The 20,655-nt window shown below is 33.0% G+C and overlaps 1 long non-coding RNA gene across 1 annotated transcript in view; it reads right to left on the reverse strand.

Moving 5' to 3' along the window:
* The window catches only part of LOC136833668 (uncharacterized), a 73,397-nt gene extending 54,105 nt beyond the window's left edge, over positions 1-19,292 (reverse strand). Inside the window, exon 1 of the long non-coding RNA XR_010851555.1 lies at positions 19,072-19,292. This is a non-coding gene — a long non-coding RNA (uncharacterized lncRNA). The remainder of the gene's footprint in view (positions 1-19,071) is intronic.
* Between the last annotated feature and the right edge of the window lie 1,363 nt (positions 19,293-20,655).

The raw sequence follows: 20,655 nt of genomic DNA on the forward strand, positions 1-20,655 counted from the left end.
AAATTAATTTCTAATAATATCATATCAGTGACTCTGAGACCAGCTAATGACACATGAACCTGACGATAAAGTTAAGGACTATGATTGTGAGTATTTTCTTCATTTATTCTTTTTCCATTGAATGGAGAATTGTAATTATGTCTCCTACTTATGCTTGACCCCACTACATAAACACACGCGTTGAAAAACGACATCAAAATACTTCAGAATACTGAGATGGAAGTGGATTAATTTTAAGCTTCTAATTTCACATAAGGCCTACGTGCCATGTTTGTGGTGAAGAATATGGAGTAAAAGACACGATATGTTTATATGTCTCTTTACAAAACGCACGCATAAAAATGAATAAGTGAGTCTTAGTTACAACTGCATAAATGTGAATCAGAGCTCATAAGAGTAAAGAAAAAAAATAAGAAGAAAATTTCAATATATCATAACCTTTCACACCTGGAATGAACAGTTAGAAAAATTAGAACATTTAACGGTTGAAAGAATGAACTGAAACTTACTAACGCAATACTAATAACATATTGCTACAGTGATGACAATTCCACTTTGACCATTTGACTATCAACTGGGGAGATGCACTTATCAAGTAGAATTCCCATTGCTTATAAATTATCTCTGAATCTTGTCAATATTATCCTTGTACTTTGATAACTTCCTTGACTTGGATTCTTTTCTTTATTGGGCTTACCATAATTTTTAACACAGAGTGCGCCAAATAGCTCTATAAAACAGCTGAATTATTATTATTTATTAACTTCATCATCCTGCTTTCATTTGGACTTATAGTATTACTTGTGCTTGCATTCGCTTTCAAACTTTTTTCCTATACAAGTTCCTGTATATGAATTTAATAATCCAACAGTACACTTTCACCCTTGCACTTAGGTTTGTATATATATATATATATATATATATATATATATATATATATATATATATATATATATATATATATATATATGGCTTTGTTTCTTGATCTCTTATAAATAAACATACAATATTATTAGACCGAGATCACTGAAACCTTGCATCACGTAGTCTATTTGCCTATGTACGTAATTCTGAAGTTCCGTGGGTATTGGAGGCATCTATCAAGTTATGTTGGAGCGAAATCAATTTCCCGTTAACGCGGCTACTGCCTGATTTGCATGAAAAACCTGCGGATCAGTCCAGCCCACGTACCGGAAACACGTGCGGGCATACTCATTTCGATATTCGCTTCCCAAATTTATAACTAATGATGCATATTCATGTTATGCAAATGGTTAATAAATCTCACATGTTTTACCTGGATAAAAGCCACCATGTCATTTGAAAGATTATTAGTTATCTATGGGACATTTTTGGGTCACTCTTTACTCTACTGCTGCTATTGTTTGTGAGAAATTTACATCAGAATGAGAATTTATATAATTTTTTTATGAACATTCAACAGGAATTTATCGTTCTCTTGGCGTATAAGTTACAAGTTCTATACAGTTAAATTATACGTAGCTTCCTGTATAACTTAAATCAAATCTTGCTTAGAATCGAAACGAAAGAAATAATTTGGCTAAATAAAAGAAATTGATGTTGTATGCACGAAAACAGGATATGGGGTGGATTAGAAGCTTTTAAATAGTTTTTTACACATGTTTTCCATTCTTCAGTATCATTCCACTAAGATATTCAGTCATTTGGAGGCGGTGTGTTTTATAGTAAATGACACAAGAATGACACACGTGCTTCTTTCGTTTTGACGTAGAAAATTCTTAAAATATTTTACTATTTCACTATAGTTGAATTATTCAGCTAAGTAAGTAAAGGATATCTCCTCTTGAAATACGTTTACATGGGTCACTCCTAAAGAATTTTTTTAATATGTAAAATATTTTTGAAGCTTTTAACGATTAATATTAACGACCAAATAACTGAAAGATCCAGTTTCACTCTTTTCCAAAGTCCGTATGCTGGTTTTTTTTTCCTTTCTTTATCTTAAAAGCTTGGGTTACCTTTGGGACAACAACAGGGATTTGGAATGGCGGAAGTTGAGGGAGAAGAAATATAGCCATGCCCTAGTTTTTGTCAGTATTAAGAAATCCTTAGGGATTAAGGGTATGATGGGAAAAAGGGGGCGGGGCATACACGAGTGACTAGCCAATGAAAACCTTTGAAAAGATGCCCTTTGTTTACAGAGAAAGGCTGTTCAAGTGTACTGTGTAAACTATTTAAAATATCAGCGTTTCTACATATCTTCTTGTTTTCTGGGTTGAGGATAATAATTTCATTCGGTGATTGCAAAATTTCATTTTTCCTATTAGGGGTATGATGGGAAAAAGGGGGCGGGGCATACTCGAATGACTAGCCAATGAAAACTAACTGAAGAAGTACCCTTTATATACAGCGAATTCTGGTCAGCTGCAATGTGCAAAATATTATAGAAAATATCAATGTTTCTATCTATCTATCATCACGTTTCTCTCAGCTAACGATTATAAACCAACTCGGTAAATTGCAAAACTCATCTTCCGTTTATGACGCAAGTGCCTTTGCAATATCTTGATTACTTTTAAAACGGTGAAGCGATTATCAGATGTAACTACATCAACAAATCACTGATGGGCATTCCTTCTATTAAAACCTTCATGCAATCGCTCGTAAGTTTTTTTTTTATTGTGGCTGTTGTTTTCTATTAGTTTTTTCCGCATACGATTTATTATTATGGGTTTTTTTTAATATGGCGATATAGGGATTTTCGTGATGATTTTACTTTTGGAAAATTAACAGTAAAATGATATTATAATTCTCTAATATAATAATGTAAAATGACTTTATAATGCTCTGATTATAATAATGGAAAATGAAATTATAAAGCTCTGATTATAATAATGTAAAATGACATTATAATGCTCTGATTATAATGTAAAATGACATTATAATGCTCTGATTATAATACTGTAAAATGACATAATGATGCTCTGATTATAATAATGTAAAATGACATTATGATGCTTTGATTATAATACTGTAAATGACATTACAATGCTCTGATTATAATACTGTAAATGACATTACAATGCTCTGATTATAATACTGTAAAATGACATTACAATGCTCTGATTATAATACTGTAAAATGACATTACAATGCTCTGATTATAATACTGTAAAATGACATTACAATGCTCTGATTATAATACTGTAAAATGACATTACAATGCTCTGATTATAATAATGTAAAATGACATTATGATGCTTTGATTATAATACTGTAAAATGACATTACAATGCTCTGATTATAATACTGTAAAATGACATTACAATGCTCTGATTATAATACTGTAAAATGACATTACAATGCTCTGATTATAATACTGTAAAATGACATTACAATGCTCTGATTATAATAATGTAAAATGACATTACAATGCTGTGATTATAATCATGTAAAACGACATCATAATGCTCTGATTATAATAATCATTCAAGGAATATCAAAACAGAACCCCTATGATAATTTTAATTTGCATACACATTATATGCTTCATCACCCTTCAAGAATTGCCACACATCTCACTACCATATAAAAATACAGGCTACTCACTTACAATAAAAAAAAAACTGTATCGGAATGTGGAGAATCTTTGAGATCTTAGCATTTGGACAAAAGCGCGAAAAAGTGCTTTTACCAAAACTAGGACGGTATTTTGTGAGCAAACACTGCATTCAGAATAAACCACAGAGATCAGCCTGATGGCTTCTGGAGTAAGCCGCAGGTAGAAAACGTCCCAGTGCAAAATTGTCTCACTGAGAAGGATTTGAGGCCGTTCTAGTATCTATGGTATAGCACTGGGGAATGCAACACCTTTCTGGTCAAGCTGAGTAACCTATAAGCTTCTGCTGGAGAACAAAATCACTGACGTTTAAAAGATATATATATATATATATATATATATATATATATATATATATATATATATATGTATGTATGTGTGTGTGTGTATGTGTGTGTGTGCTTTATGTTTGTGTTTATTTGTGTGTGCCAGAGTGTCTCGGGTAACAAGAAATTTTGGAAGGTAAAAAATTATTTGCGCTGAAATAAGAATGATTTGCAGATGTGACGTCCAGCAGATAACATCTGAAATTCTACATTTTCCGGAATTAAAGATCAAAGGCATACTCATCTATAACCTCATTCTTGTCTTTGATTTTTCTTGGCTTGTTTTCAGGAGAATATATATGAGTGTTAGAGAGAGAGAGAGAGAGAGAGAGAGAGAGAGAGAGAGAGAGAGAGAGAGAGAGAGAGAGAGAGAGAGAGAGAGAAACTTTGCATTTGAAACTAAGCTAATGGTTGATGGAATTTTTTTTCCACCACCACCTCTGAGAACCACAAAGTATCTGCAATTTCATATTCCTGTATCTATGGTAACACCCATGCTGATTCTAAATAAGAAATATACATATAGCTATATATTTTTGTAAATCCTTCAATTTCAGTTATGGTGCAAGGTACGAGCACTCGGGCATATGAAACCAGATAATTAATTCATGAACCGTGATGGGAATGCAAGCGTAGGAACGTATTTTACTGTTGTGGCAATTTCTTAAATGATCGTATATGAATAATTAATATGGCTTCGTTGCGAAATTATCTTATTTCGACGAGGAGGGGGTCGCGGTCCCTTTTACATTTCACGCAAGTTCAGGGGTCGCTGTTTAGAGCGTTTCCTTTTCTCTGTGCAAAATGATAAACGTGATTATAACCCTATTGAAAATTTTTTTTTAATGTACTTTCTCAACCGTAGATTCTAGAGCTCACCAAATTAAATCAAATCGTTTCTAGCATATTTTTTCTAGCCCCATTTTTCCTGATTTCTTCTCTTCAAACAAATTTTGGAGCCAAACGCTGTCTTCTAAGTCTCAGTGTTTTATTGCACTTATTCCATTCGTCTTCTATCTCTCTCTTCTCAGTTACAAACCTAAGCTCTATCATCCTGGGATACTGAGAAATGATATGAAATTCATCAGTGTATGTATATACATATATATATATATATATATATATATATATATATATATATATATATATATATATATATATATATATATATATATATATATATATACATACACATATACATATTAATTATTCTTATAAGACCATTTAGGGAGATTGCAATAACAGTAAAATTAGGAGAGTTTAATGTTCATTATTCATGGTCCTTTGGAAAGATTTGAAAACATTCAATGGTTAACTTGGGGCGAATATTAACTAAAAATTCCATTTCTCGAAAATGATAGAAATAAGTTTCAGAGTCAAAAATAATTGTCAGTACAAGGCGTTTATATAAAAAGAAGTTGCAATTACATTAATGGTCTATACAATAGTGAATTCAGACCATGTATACATATACTAAATATTTTATATATATATATATATATATATATATATATATATATATATATATATATATATATATATATATATACTGTATATATACATACATACATACATATATAAAAATATTATAAAATATTCAGTATATGTATTCATGCTCTGAATTCACTATTGTATAAAACATTAATTTAACTGCAACTTTTTTTACCTAAACGCCTTGTACTGAAAATTATGTTTGACCCTGGAACCTATCTGCATTGTTTCGCGAACTGAAATTTTCAATTAATATTTGCCCTAAGTTAATCTTTGAATGCTTTCAAATTCTTGTAAAGGACCGTCAATAACAAACACCAAACTCCCCTTCTTGTTATCACCCATTTCCAAGACTCTGAAGCACTGACTCATTTAAATTGTTATTCAACTTTACACGACCAGACAGAAGACGCTGACAGTGGTAAATGAGACCAGAAAACAAAAAGAGATTGGTAAATGTCTACCTTTTGACCATAGCGCTCACTCCAGCCATTCACAGTAACTTAATGGATCGCAGATAAGATCTGGCAAAGGAAGAAATTCACGGGTAAACCATACGACAGTTCAATTAAGGTTTTTAACTGCTCGTTCACACTGTCCCTTTCCTACTCTCTCTCTCTCTCTCTCTCTCTCTCTCTCTCTCTCTCTGTCCGAATTTTTAGCACAAAGCAATTAGTTTCCCATTTCCTCGATGTCACATATATTGCGCTTCACTCTACCTGACATTTAATCTGTCGCTTCACAATATCCTGTCTACCATACAATTCGAGCTTCCTTTGCTCCTGATTTTCCTTGTGGGATCTTAAACTTTGTTTATATTAATGTTTTAACTTTGAAAAGTCCTGGTTTTTATATTTTGCTTTTAAATTTCTGCTTCAAAACAAAGGCACTGATAAACTGATGCTATATATATATATATATATATATATATATATATATATATATATATATATATATATATATATATATATATATATATATATATATATATATATATATATATATATATATATATATATATTATAGCCTCTATTAGCTTTATCACATACACTTTACTCTTATTTTCATTCCTTACTAAAACTATTTTTAATGTTTGTTTTTCTTAGATTTAGTACTCAACAATAGATGCTCACAGTTAGAACAAATGACCTGTCCCCCACTGGCTGTCGGCCTAACAAACAGGAGATCGGCGCCTGCCCTATGAGCTCACAGAGGCCTAGGAGGACTTTAACTTTTTAACTAACACCTTAATTTAGCGTTCAGCTTTTACAATGCGTATTCCCTCGACAATACAGTAGTATTTCGTTGCTGCTACATGAAAAGTAATTTAATAAATCGACATCCACTGAACTGCACTTCATACTTCGGGTTGTCTAAAATAAACGTCGAAAAACTCAACAATTTTTTTTTCTGTGGCCCGGCTTGGCTGAAACATTCCATTCTCCATAATTAAAAAATTGCGTACGTGTGCATATACCCCGTAGGGGGGGGGGGGTTAGTGCCGTCGCATTTACGCAAACCTTAAGGTTCTTTGCAGGGTCCCTCCGGCCACTGGCTGCAACCCCGTTCGTTCCTTTTACCGTACCTCTTTTCCCATTCTCTTTCTTTCATCTTACTCTCACCCTCTCCTAACAATTGATTCATAGTACAACTGCGACGTTTTCCTCCTGTTACACCTTTCAGGCCTTTTACTGTCGATTTCCGTTTCAGCGCTGAATGACCTCATAGGTCCCAGTGCTTGGTCTTTTGCCTAAATTCTATATTCACTTCCGTTCAATACGTATGCCATACCCATCTTTCCTAAGTCGGTCGCGGGACTTTCATTCATTTACATGTACTTTACTCTAATTAACATGCGTAAAAAATTATGCCATATGTTTACGTCACTTAGAAATGCATACTCTAATCAGGGAAGGTACTAGGAATGTATAATAAATTTGTATTTATTAAAATAAAAGATCATACGGAATATGAAAAGTTGTGGTAGGTTGCAATGTCCTATGACATTAAACCGGTATTTCGTCAGGAAGGGATGCAAGTAAACTTGTGGCGTCTAAGTTAAGCTCGTAATTAACGTATCTTGTCCCTCAACAATGATTCCGTGGGGAATTATTTCATACGCGAATATTGTGCATTCTGGGAGTCACAAGCAGAACCTTCGCTGAGTCTCAACCTCCAACGTAACAAGCCAAGACATAATTAATTTCATTTAATATGTAAATGTTCGTGTTTGAATGCGTATTATGCTCTGACTTGACACTCGTCTCTTTCTAAGAAAATATAGAATAGTTCAATTATTTAACGCTACTAAAATTGTAGAAATACTAATTGGATATTCTAATTTCCACGAAAACTACCGGACTTGGTAAATGCATTCCGCATTTATTTTATTAGTTTTCTGTAAAAGGAAACTATTGTCTGTCCGTCCGCACTTTTTCTGTTCGCCCCCAGATCTTAAAAACTACTGAGGCTAGAGGGCTGCAAATAGGTATGCTGACCATCCACCTTTCAATCATCAAACATACCAAATTGCAGCCCTCTAGCTTTAGTAGTTCTTATTTTTAGTTAAGGTTAAAGTTATCCATAATCGTGCTTCTGGTAACGGTATAGGATAGGCCACCATCAGACCGTGATTAAAGTTTCATAGGCCGCGGCTCATGATACCAAGACCACCGAAAGATACATTTATTTTCGGTGGCCTTGATTATACGCTGTAGCGGCCGTACAGAAAACTCGATTGCGCCGCAGAAACTTCGACGCATTTTTTACTTGTTTATTATTATTATTATTATTATTATTATTATTATTATTATTATTATTATTATTATTATTTTATATATGAGAATTCCATGGCAGACTTGTTGTTTTCAGCAAGATTTATGAACTGCGTAACGAAGGGGAAGGGTTGCGGAACCTTTCTGGTAAACAATTTCAAAGGCATGAAGAGAGATGAGGCTAAATCCAGGTTCATCTCTGCTCTGAAATTTATTGCGTGCATTCGGCAGCACCGGCCGGAATATATAATTATTAAGTTTCTGGTCCCCTGTTAGTAATTTCGGCGAATCAAACATTGGATATGCTGGTTTCGAAAAGTAGTTTTTCAACGTCAGAATATTATTGTTTTGGGATTTAAAAATAATACATTACTAGAACAGATGTAGTTAGAGAAGATCTGAGAGACAAACAATTGTCAGAGGACGATGCGTTTGACAGAGCCAGGTGGAGGAGGAAAGCTGTCAGAGACATCGACCCCGACTCAGAAGTGGGAAAGATGAAGAGAAAGAAGAAGAAGGAGCTGTCAGAAACATCGACCCCGACTCAGAAGTGGGAAAGATGAAGAGAAAGAAGAAGAAGGAGACATTACCAGAACAGATGATGGAAAATAGACAGTTTTATTTTATATCGTTGTGGTAACGGTATATCATCCTAATTTTCGTTTTAAAATGTGATCATTCATACTGTAAGAATGACAAGCGGGTTTTCTTGCAAAGAAAAAAAAAGTGTGACCCTTTTTGATGTTTTTTGTATTTATATATATATATCCCTTTCTTCATCGGTATGCTATTCAAAGTCCAAATTATAAGTGAATATATCAATGTGAAAAACGTTTAAATGAAAATAATAAGGCTTCAGTACGGAAGATAAGATAAATAACCCATACCATGATAAAAGTATATATATATTATATATATATATATATATATATATATATATATATATATATATATATATATATATATATATATATATGTGTGTATATATATATATATATATATATATATATATATATATATATATATATATATATATATATATATATATATATATATATATATATATATATATATATATATATATATCGGACTTTTTCTTCCTTTCTTGAGCTTGCAAATATAGATAGTTATGTACACATTTCAAAACACAAAGCACTGCACGTTACTCCCATACCATTTTCAAAGCACAGTTTTACAAAATTAATATGGCTAGAATATTTAAGGTTTATAATCAACAAAATATGATAAAACAGGTTGCAAATAACGAGCTCTGAAAACAATACATTTGCCTGAAAGCTAAACAATTTCACCCAGTCAAAAAATTCATTCATTGCAAGTAGATTGTTCACGGCTGATCACCTTTTAGATTCATAAATATTTATTAGGCACGATGTAAAGCCATTTCCATTTAAATGAATACGTACTCTACTGAATTTTTCTAACACTGAACTTTATGAATTCAATTAAAAGGGCGGTAAGCTTATTTAAAGGACTGTTTGCAAGTGGGTAGATATTAATTTTCACAAATGGTCATCATTAGGAATTTCATGTCCTTACATAAATCTGTTTGTTTTCTAAAATAAGAACTGATTATTTTTTCAAACATTCTTGTTAAACACTGATAATTTCATTTCTTAAAGGGTGGGACGTTAAATCTTTCTCACAGGGCAATGCCTTCTGTTTTAATTTTAAATACTTTCATATGCCTTCTATTTTAGTTTTAAATACTTTCATATGTCTCTGTTTTATTTTCAAATACTTTCATATGCCTTCTGTTTTAATTTTAAATACTTTCATATGCCTTCTATTTTAATTTTAAATACTTTCATATGCCTTCTGTTTTAATTTCAAATACTTTCATATGCCTTCTGTTTTAATTTTAAATACTTTCATATGCCTTCCGTTTTAATTTTAAATACTTTCATATGTCTTCTGTTTTAATTTTAAATACTTTCAAATTTAAATACTTTCATATGCCTTCCGTTTTAATTTTAAATACTCTCAATCTTTTTCTATTCCTTGGAAACGAGCAATACAACGGAGTAATGGTTTAAATGTGCGAGTGAAATGGTAACTACTTACAAAGTAAAAAACAAGTAAAATGGGATGAATTTCTGGTGATAGAGAGTAACACGTTACTGTCACGGCATGCAGTTTTGAAAGAGGAACGACTTTGCCAAACGGTTATCTCGACGGTGGTACTTATAGCCAGTCGTTGCGAAGTGCTCATTGGATTGATAACAGGTCACTTGACGTAGTGAAATAGCTTTTTTGTATTGAGGCACTGTTGCCAGTGCAAATGACCATTTACTTACTTCTTCGGAAATTGTTTTTCTAGCACAACTGATTTTTGTGTCTTTATCTTTTCAGCGACTACAATGGCGTCCTAAAAGCTAGAGTCTTCGGCGGAGTAGTTCTCCAAACCACAGCAATTAAATATTATTTGTTCACCATCGAAAGCTGGTGAGTTCATTTCTTGTTCTCCTGATATCAGAGTTAATTCCTGCCCAGGAATCTGCACGGATTCATTGGCCTGTGATCCAAAGAAACTGAATTCCTTTGAGGAATTTCTAGTACTATTATTGGCCTACCAGAGATTAGCAACTTAATCAAGGTATTCAACTTCTTAAGAACAAGGACACGTTTACATAAAGAATATGGTACAAAAAGAATATTCTAAGATTAAAAGCCGTAAAATATGATAAAATCTCCCCCAAAACGACACTGTGGAAACAATTTCACCCTAAAAAGTGTTCACTTATTGCAAACAGAATTGCTCACGGCTGATCAACTTTTAGGTTCCCAAATATCTACCAGGCATATTTTAAACCAATTTCATTTAAATGAATACATAGTCTGCTGTATATTTCTACTGTTGAACATTATGAGTTCAATTAAAATGGTGATGGGCTTATTTCGAGGACTTCTTGCGAGTGAGCAGATATATTTTTCATAAATGGGTACCAAACGGGCATTACATGTCTTTATGTCAGAGAATGTTTTTTTTTTTTAAATGTGGAGTGATTGGTTTAAACACAAATTTTATTAAGAACTAAAAATTTTATTTCTTAACGTAAAGGACTTTAAATCTTAATCACTGAAGATGGATTCATTATCCTGTTGTCTGAACCATTCAGGTCCGTTTTAAGTTTTCAGTGACTGTATTGGCCTACCAGCGATTAGCAATTTGACCAAAGTATTCAACTTCTTATGGACAAATATAGAAGCAGAAAATTGTTATGTATATACTTGGACATACTTAGCATTGAATGAATATGGTACAGCCGTAATATTCCAGGGAGGAAAGCAGTAAAATATGGCGAAATCGCACCGCAAAAACGAACTGTGAAAACAATACTTTTGGCCTAAAAGCTAAACAATTTTACGCTGATAAAGTTCACTCATTGCAAGTAGATTGCTCACGGCTGATCAACTTTTAGGTTCATAAATATTTATTAGGCATTTCCATTTCAATTAATACATACTCTGCTGTATTTTTCTAGTACTGAACTTTATGAATACCATTAAAATGTATGATAGGCTTATTTAAGGGACTGCTTGCCAGTGGGCATATATTCAATTTCATAACTGGTTACCATCTGGAATTTCATGGCCACATATACCTGGGTTTGTTTTCTAAAATAAGTAGTGACTCTTTTTAACATAATATCTAAAACAGAGAATTGAATATTTTTGAAAGTAGGGTATCTTAAATCCATATCATAGAGGAATGTCTTGCATTTTAAATTTGAATACTCTCAAGAAACGTTTTCTGTCTATATCGGAAAGAGCAATAAAGGGAATGATAATAATAAGTACAGGTGAAACAGTGACTATTGATAACATAAAACAGGTAAAATATGCGCCGAAGTTTCTTCGGCGTAATCGAGTTTTCTGTACAGCCGTTACAGCGTACAATCAAGGCCACCGAAAACGGATCTATCTTACGGTGGTTTGGGTGTAATGCTGTATGAGCCGCGGCCCATGAAACTTTAAACAACGGTCCGGTGGTGGCGTATCCTATACCGTTGCTAGAAGCACGATTATGACTGACTTTAACCTTAAATAAAATAAAAACTACTGAGGAGGATATATATATATATATATATATATATATATATATATATATATATATATATATATATATATATATATATACATATATATATATATATATATATGTATGTATATATATATAATGTATGTATGTATGTACATATATATACACATATACATACATACATACATATATATATATATATATATATATATATATATATATATATATATATATATATATATATATATATATATATATATATATATATTAGTACTGATATATATTAAGCAAAATATCTTCTTTCAAGTATCCTTAGCTTAAAGTATACTTAAGCAATGTAGAAATGGCAAGCAGAACAAAGGTGAACGGAGGAAGGAAAAAAAAAGCAGATTCAGTGTAAATGGGGAAAAGCAACCAAGATAAACACTCAAGAGATGGAGGACCACAATATCCAATAAATTATACCATGTCAGACCCTCAGCCAGCCGCCTACCCCCAAAGAGCATTTTCAGCTTTGTGCAATTTGACACCTCGGCTGACTTATGGCTGAGAATATTACGGTAGTCTCAAAACATCTTCAAGGGACAATACAAATTTTTGGAGAAATTTGTTTAGGTGTTTTTGAGGAGTTATTAAGTGGGCATTCCCTCGCTAGCTTAGATTAGCCATGTAGGAAATGGAGCTTATTGTGTTCTATAATCTGACGCTATATATCAGAGTACAAACTTCATGAGCCAATGGTTTCACTCATTGCAAGTCGATTGCTCACGGCTGATGAACGTTTAGGTTCATAAATATTTATTAGGCATTTCCATTTCAGTGAATACATACTCTGCTGTCTTTTTCTACTACTGAACTTTATGAATACAGTTAGAATGTATGATAGCCTTATTTAAAGCCTATTATATATTCACTATGGAGGAACTATTACTGAGCTAGCAGCATCAATTTAAAGGCGAATCTAGGGGTAATCTATATGATATATATATATATATATATATATATATATATATATATATATATATATATATATATATATATATATATATATGTGTGTATATATATATGTATGTATGTATATTTATATATATACAGTATATATATATATATATATATATATATATATATATATATATATATATATCATATCAGAAAATAAATAAACACTACCATAACCCTTGCAAAAAAAAAACTAAGAAAAAAAGAAAAATATTTTCATACGAATTATGTCAAGCATAATTAATAATCTGCATCGTCACAATACCTATTTTCCTTTTAGTAGCAGCTTTTAGAGAGAAAGAACGATAATCCCTCGATCACTCCAAACATCCCCAGCACCAACATAGTAATTGGATGGAACGTCCAAATTACATTTAAGAAATTATTTTCCCAACCCCGCGCCATTTCAAAACAAACACCGAAAGAAACACGGGAAACCCATCTGGCCCACCCCATACTCTTTCCAGGATGTGCAATACTTTCCATTCCCCTATTTTTCCGATTCGTAAATCCCTCCCTCTGCGTAGAGGCGGGTCAATCGATCCCTTCTGCGTGAGACCTCTCATTTACCTCGCAAGCTTCCCCCTTCTTTTTTTTTTTTTTTTTTTGGGGGCGATTTTTTTTTCTACAGAACCGGAATATATATGGTCGTTTGGTTGGCTGTCACGTAAGGCTCGCCTGGGGAAAAAATGCATTTCGAATTAAAAGTTTTCCAATACCGATTGGTCTTAGGTTCTCTTTTTTTTTTTGTTTTTGAGTGCGAATGTGACCTTAATAATATCTTCATTAAAATGATTCGTGGTCTCCAAAAAAGAAGGAAAAACTACGAAAACATCACAAATTCTTAACTACGAAAATATCACAAATTCTTATGTGCAATCTCTAGTCCATGTCATTAATTTAAAAGTAGAATAGGCAGCTATTTGCTTTGAATGATGATGATATTTTTCACGAAACTTCAGAAAATGTTGTAAAAGAAATAAATCTTTTCCTAATGACCAAGGACTATTTGGCACAAATACTTTCAGTCTTCATAATCCCAGCAAAATACCGAGAATGATACATTAAATATTCCACCATTAGTAGTGTTTATGTAGGCATTAAATAAAGCCTTTGCAGTTACATTTATGAATGAGCTCTTGTGAGCCATTTTATGGTTTATAATTCATAAGGTATAAGATATATTTTCAACACTAATGTCTATATTCCTTTTTAGAAATGTGAAATTGAAATCAAATTCATTTTCACACTATAGTTAGTTGGGTTCCTAGATGGTTGCACTGTCACTTGGCTGTTAATCTGACATTATTGTACTCCCCTAAAATGGAAGATTGCAGTATCTGCAAAATTACAAATCTGAGAAAAATGGTAGATACGCCGTTGCCTTACTACTGATTTTGCAGATACTGCAAATGGGACCCCAAGTATGTTCGTGGAAAGCATTGAAGACTCATTCTGAAACTGCAGTAACTTGTGTATTAGTGTTTCACGAGCCCAATAGGTGGCATATCTCAGTTTCGAAAATTTTGCAGATACTGCAGTTTTCCATTTTAAGAAAACAGTATGTTAATCAAGACATAAAGATATTGCATTTTTATCAAATAGAGTTCGAATGTAAATAATACTGTTTTAACAACTCCAGTTCTTCTAAACTGTAACCAATTACATCAAGCTGGTCTACAAGACAGCTGCAAATTACAATGAGATACATATGATGTGATTCGAAATTTGTGAAGATAAAGCAACGTTGGCTGAAGTTATTCATAGTATACAGTGAACGTCTGAAACAGTCCCACCCTTCATAAAAATATATATATATATTTTTGACAGCTTTAGTACTTCATAACCACTAAAGATCCGGAGTATCGTCTTCATTGCTAACTAGGTATGATGGAAGCTCTTTTGAAGTCAATTTTACAAAGTCGTATTTTTAATGGTCAAATACCAGTCTAATATGTAAAATAGAATGGTAAGAAATTTAATAACAATTGAATAACATCTTACAGTGAATTTTGAAAGAAAAATGTGCATGTAAAACATCACGTAAATTCGTGCATAAACTGACCTATTCCACTCAAATCCTCGAGAGGAACCTTAGGTAGCGGGAGAGACTGTTACGATAATCCATTATACCCCCTGACTGCCTCCGGGCGTGTACGAGAAGATCCTCTGTAACACCTTCCAAGCAGATTATGCAAATTACCCTCCGGGTTACAGCTCAAGTATCATAGATATGCAAATACTTGAACAAGAACAGAGATCGGAGCCCTCATCCCGACGTGAATTATAAATATGTAATAAATATCCCGAAAATGAAGCCTCTCTCAGTCGGAGATTAATGTTGATCGCGAGAGATCGGTCGGTCGTGAGCCGATGCTAATATCTCGACCCCGGAATTTACTTCATTTGCACGGGGAAGGAGCTGCGATAGATGCACGGTTATCTGCATACACGCGCGCGCGCACACACACATACATATATACATGCGGCTAGATGCATGCAGATACACCCAACCATCCCGCATCGTTTACGAATTCAAAATATAAAGAAGCATAAACAAAAGAACAAGAATACCAGATGGTCAGTTGTCGCAAAGTTAACGCGCACGTACATACATACATAAAAACATATACATATGTGCACACAAACACGCATATATATATATATATAACTATATATATATAAATATATATATATATATATATATATATATATATCTTGATTTACCCAGTTATTAGGAAAAAAGACCTTTAGTCCTGTCAATGACACATGAGTATCTATTAAATTCCCAGTTGTTGATAAATAAAAGCAAGAGAAGCCGTTTGCTCTTATGGTTAAGTATATACACACATACATACAGCTCATGCATACTGGATTACATACATACACACAACTGACCATCTGGTACTTTTTACACGAAACCTTCTTTATATTTTTGTCTCATATATATATGTCAATAAACGTATATATATATATATATATATATATATATATATATATATATATATATATATATATATATATATATATATATATATATATAAATGATTAAGGAGAAAAAAACACATGAGTATCTAATTATACTAGGACTTGGGAATAACTGCAAGGTACTACTGTATAACATCAGCAGATATATTCACTTGACCATCGTGCAATACAAGAACTGATATTCACTCCGCTGCACATATTCTCGGCTAATTCATTTTCTGTGCTTTGTTTGTGACGCATATCTGCGTAAATGAAAGATACCTTTATCATTAAATTTCCATGTGGCATTTTATGCTGCCAAATATTATGCAGGAAATAAGTTCTTATTACCGAGTTTACTTTAATTTAGGAATATTATACTAAAGGGAATTATACTTGATAAGCGTATACACCTTAACCTGAATTCGAACTAGCATTTTTCAGCACGGTAGCAGTATGATAATAGACTTATCCACTGAGTCTTTAAAAGATGTATTAATTCTGACTCGGCTGCACATAGTCATTTTAGATTAATTTCTAAAAGGTTTTAACAGAGTTGTTCAGCTGTTTTGAAAGATTGACAAATACGTGCATCAAGATACAAAAGGAAAAAAAAATATAATAAAATGAAACTGATCATTCAAAGAAGCCCTGGACTACTAGCATCGATTACACGATTGCACCTTCGACTCTAGCGAACATCTGGATCAACAGGATCTAGAGATGAAGAATTTCGTTTGACTTTCTCTTCGAGTTAAGTGAATGGAGCCTGAATAACAAAATGTTTTTTAATTTAGAAAATGCAGTAGCATTTCTAGTGAAGACGTGGATATAGGGTTCGAGTTATTAAGGGTGTTACCTGCTCAAGTATTGAAAAAATATCGAAAATTTCTCAAAAAAGATTCACTGTAGCCAAACGGAATTAAAATGTGATAAAATATACCTGACAAAATCAAATAATTCCGGTGCATTTGTAATCTTCATATACAGAAAAGTGATTTTACAGAAAAATTAAATAAAATGAAAATTACAGGGTTAAATTAAAAATACATTTTTATACTGTGATTGACAATAATATAGACTTAAATCCTAAGAGGGAGAAATGAACTTTGATTAAACGTTTTTTGGGTCCACGTTAACTTTACCGCATTTTATAAGGATATATGTAAAACGTGCAAGATCAGTCTCCCAACAGCAGGCCAGTAACTAGCTCTGATGGTTCTATATCATACAACATCAAAATGTCTTGTCGCTATTTTTAATCCATTAGTTAGTACCACTTAAATTTGAATTTAAGAAGCACTGTAGACAAAGGAAATGTATCAAATTATGTAAACATTGATAGTGATTCAAGGATTGTGAGTTTCGAAGTTGTACCTTTATACAGGTTTTATCTGAAATCGACAGTTGGGTATACCATTCTCCAAAAATACCTTATCATAATTAAGATTTATGTAAAATATTGTAAATATGAATAAAATTTCAGTCCATCAATGCATAAACTTGTCACTCTTGTTTAAAAGGAGATATACAAAATGAACGGATTGTGAAATATTGTACTCAAAGCCTGGTCAAAATAACACCAAAATGACACCTAATAACCCCCACCCCTCCTATTCAACGAAAATGTTAACGACTCTCTTAAACTGTTCGTATGTTCTTATGTACTATGTTTTTATCCTAGCAAATATAAGTTAAATTTATTCCACCGCGTCTAAGTGCCATTTTTCCTTCTGCGGGTGTGAGTTTCCTGTCTTGCGGAAACTATACCAAACCGTTCGCATATCCCCGAGATGTATACTAGTACTGCACCAGCCCCGGTTTTTTTGCCAAACCCCTACGTTAGGTTCAGGTAAGGTTAGATGAAGATAAAACGGCGCAAGAATTTGGGCGTGGGAAACGTAATGAGATTATTTTCAAGAAAATTCTAGGGTTCGTTTTTAAGATATGGCGTCCCGCTTTTTTCAGGGGAAGGTCCCGGGCTGGGGCAATACTCGGTTACATCTCGGGAAAATGCCACCCGTTCCTTGGTGCTTTTAGGAACTTGAAATACGAAATTATGATACGGAATGCTAGTAGCATTAAACAAATACATTTTTAAATCAGAATTTTCAGACAACTGGTAGCTAAAATATCTTTAAAACTTCGAAGAACTCATAATTTTTTGTACTGAATAAAGATACACTATTCGGGACTTGGAACAATTTATACATTAGTATCCTTGAACAAGGAATACAAAAGACTACCGATAAGAATTTATGTATGATTAGTGACGATTGTATTTCAGGAAACTGCAACATTCAAACAATTTATCAAGAAAATAGTTATTTCAAACTGGTTAAGGTCGTCTTTGAGTACTAGGTCCTCAAACATTTCCTTGCCGTAAGTCTGTGTTAACTACACCAAAAATCATACTAGCAGTTAACGCTTGCGCTAGTTTCATGTAACTCTGTGTCAGCGCATCGATAAAAACCGCGCAGAGACCATAAAAGGGAATACCACGATAAAATGCATTATTAAAGCAGTGATTATGCGACCTACACTTGTTTTTTTTACTTTCAAATAGGATATGCATTAAACAGGAGACTTTCCATCAAACGCCTTTCATTTCAGAAAAGCAAATGCGTCGACCCGTCGGCAACGCAAACAGGATGTCAGGCTCATTTTAATGTTATTGGAACACATCAGCGAGGAGGAAAACATTCCTCATCTTTCAGAAAATCAGCTGCCTATAAAATCGGGAGGAGGCCCGGCAAGAATGAATGAAATTAGACTCGGGGTCCGCGGGATGAGTTTCTCGTCTATCCGGGCAGTGGAGGTTTAAATCCTCTTTTATAGCTTATTGGCACTTACCTCTCTGAAAAGGAGATGAAGAGGGAGGTCTTTCGAGAGTAAGCGCTGGACCGTGGACTTTTTAATGATGTCTTTTCTGGTGAGGCTGATGAATATCGAACCCGTTTCCTTTCACTGGAGACTGACAACCGGAAAAGGGAAATCCTAATAAAAATATAAAAGTAAAATCGGAAAATGATGAAAGTAAAAGTAATGAAAACAGGTACAGAAAATCAAAACAAAAAAAAATATTATAAAAGAATCGGAAAAATAGCAGAAGAAAATACAAAAGCATTTTCCATGATAATGTTATTTTAAATAATCACAAAAGATTTAGATAGCAGAAAATTATGTACAGTATATTTTAAGAACTATCTTTTCTTAATACATAAAAGTTCCAAGACAAGAACTTTGAACCTCATAACTGGTTCCTTGAAAAGCTATACTCCAAAGAATTAATTATCATTGAAATCATATCTCTTTTTTTAGAATGGAAAATTGCTATTTTTTTACACGAGAAAATTTTTTTTGAATATGTTTCTTCAAGAACAAAAGAAAAATACTGTTCATTAGTTGCATCTTCTTTGATATTGCATTCACACAATGATATTTTTTTATCAATTTGCAATTGGACGTAGAAAAGCAAAATCAGTACTTGGAAATGTTAATTTTTTACAAGGAGATAATTTAAACCTTAGTAGAGCTTTTGATGCAGTTGCATAAGGACTACTTCTAAATGGTTTAAAGTTCACTGGAGTTGCTGGTGGGCCTTTTGAGCATTTTAAAGACTACCTTCGTGGCAGGAAATAGTTGATACAGATTGAAAACTCATCCATATTACGAAACTTTGAGAAGTGTTAATAGCCCCGTCATATTTTATACATAGTTGTGGATGATACCCCAAGTTTATTTCTCCATAAATGACATTGGAGAGACAAATGAGAAAGCAAATGATGTCCTTGCCGGTGTTAAAGAAAGGGGACTGGATATTTAAGCAACTGCACCAAAATGAATATCAAGGTTAATTCACGTTGTTGGGGAAGAACCATAAATTAAGAAGCCTTGGTGATATTCGGCTTAATATAGATGGTAACCCAGTTGTAACTGCTGACAATGCCCCTTACTTAGGCGTGCTGCGGGACTGTAATTTGTCTCTCAGTACTGGAGTCAGTAATATTGTAAGGTTTACTGACCATCGTCTTTGAAATATTGCCTTTATTAAAATAAAAAATATCTTGATGACTATTCTATTAACAAAAAAGTGTAGTTTTGTCATTACTGTACTGGACTCTTGCATATTTATCATTATGTATTAAGTAACAACTTATGACCCAAAACGTATGTAATATATAGAGCGGCAAGATATATAAAAGATTTTGCATCTCAGGATAGGAATACCACAAAACTGTTTAAGTAACACTGGCTTCCTGATCAAATCTAGAATAAGGTTTTGTAAACTTTGATGCTCATAATACAGCCAAAAGATGGGCATCAACACATGACAAGCCACAGATGCTTCAAATTGTTTGAGTCACGGTGCATTTCGAACTGAGAAAAATACAGCCTATTGGCAAGCAATTGACCACTATGCATGGAAAATGGCCA

This window comes from Macrobrachium rosenbergii, chromosome 52 (genome assembly GCF_040412425.1).
Source record: "Macrobrachium rosenbergii isolate ZJJX-2024 chromosome 52, ASM4041242v1, whole genome shotgun sequence".
Taxonomy (NCBI): domain Eukaryota; kingdom Metazoa; phylum Arthropoda; class Malacostraca; order Decapoda; family Palaemonidae; genus Macrobrachium; species Macrobrachium rosenbergii.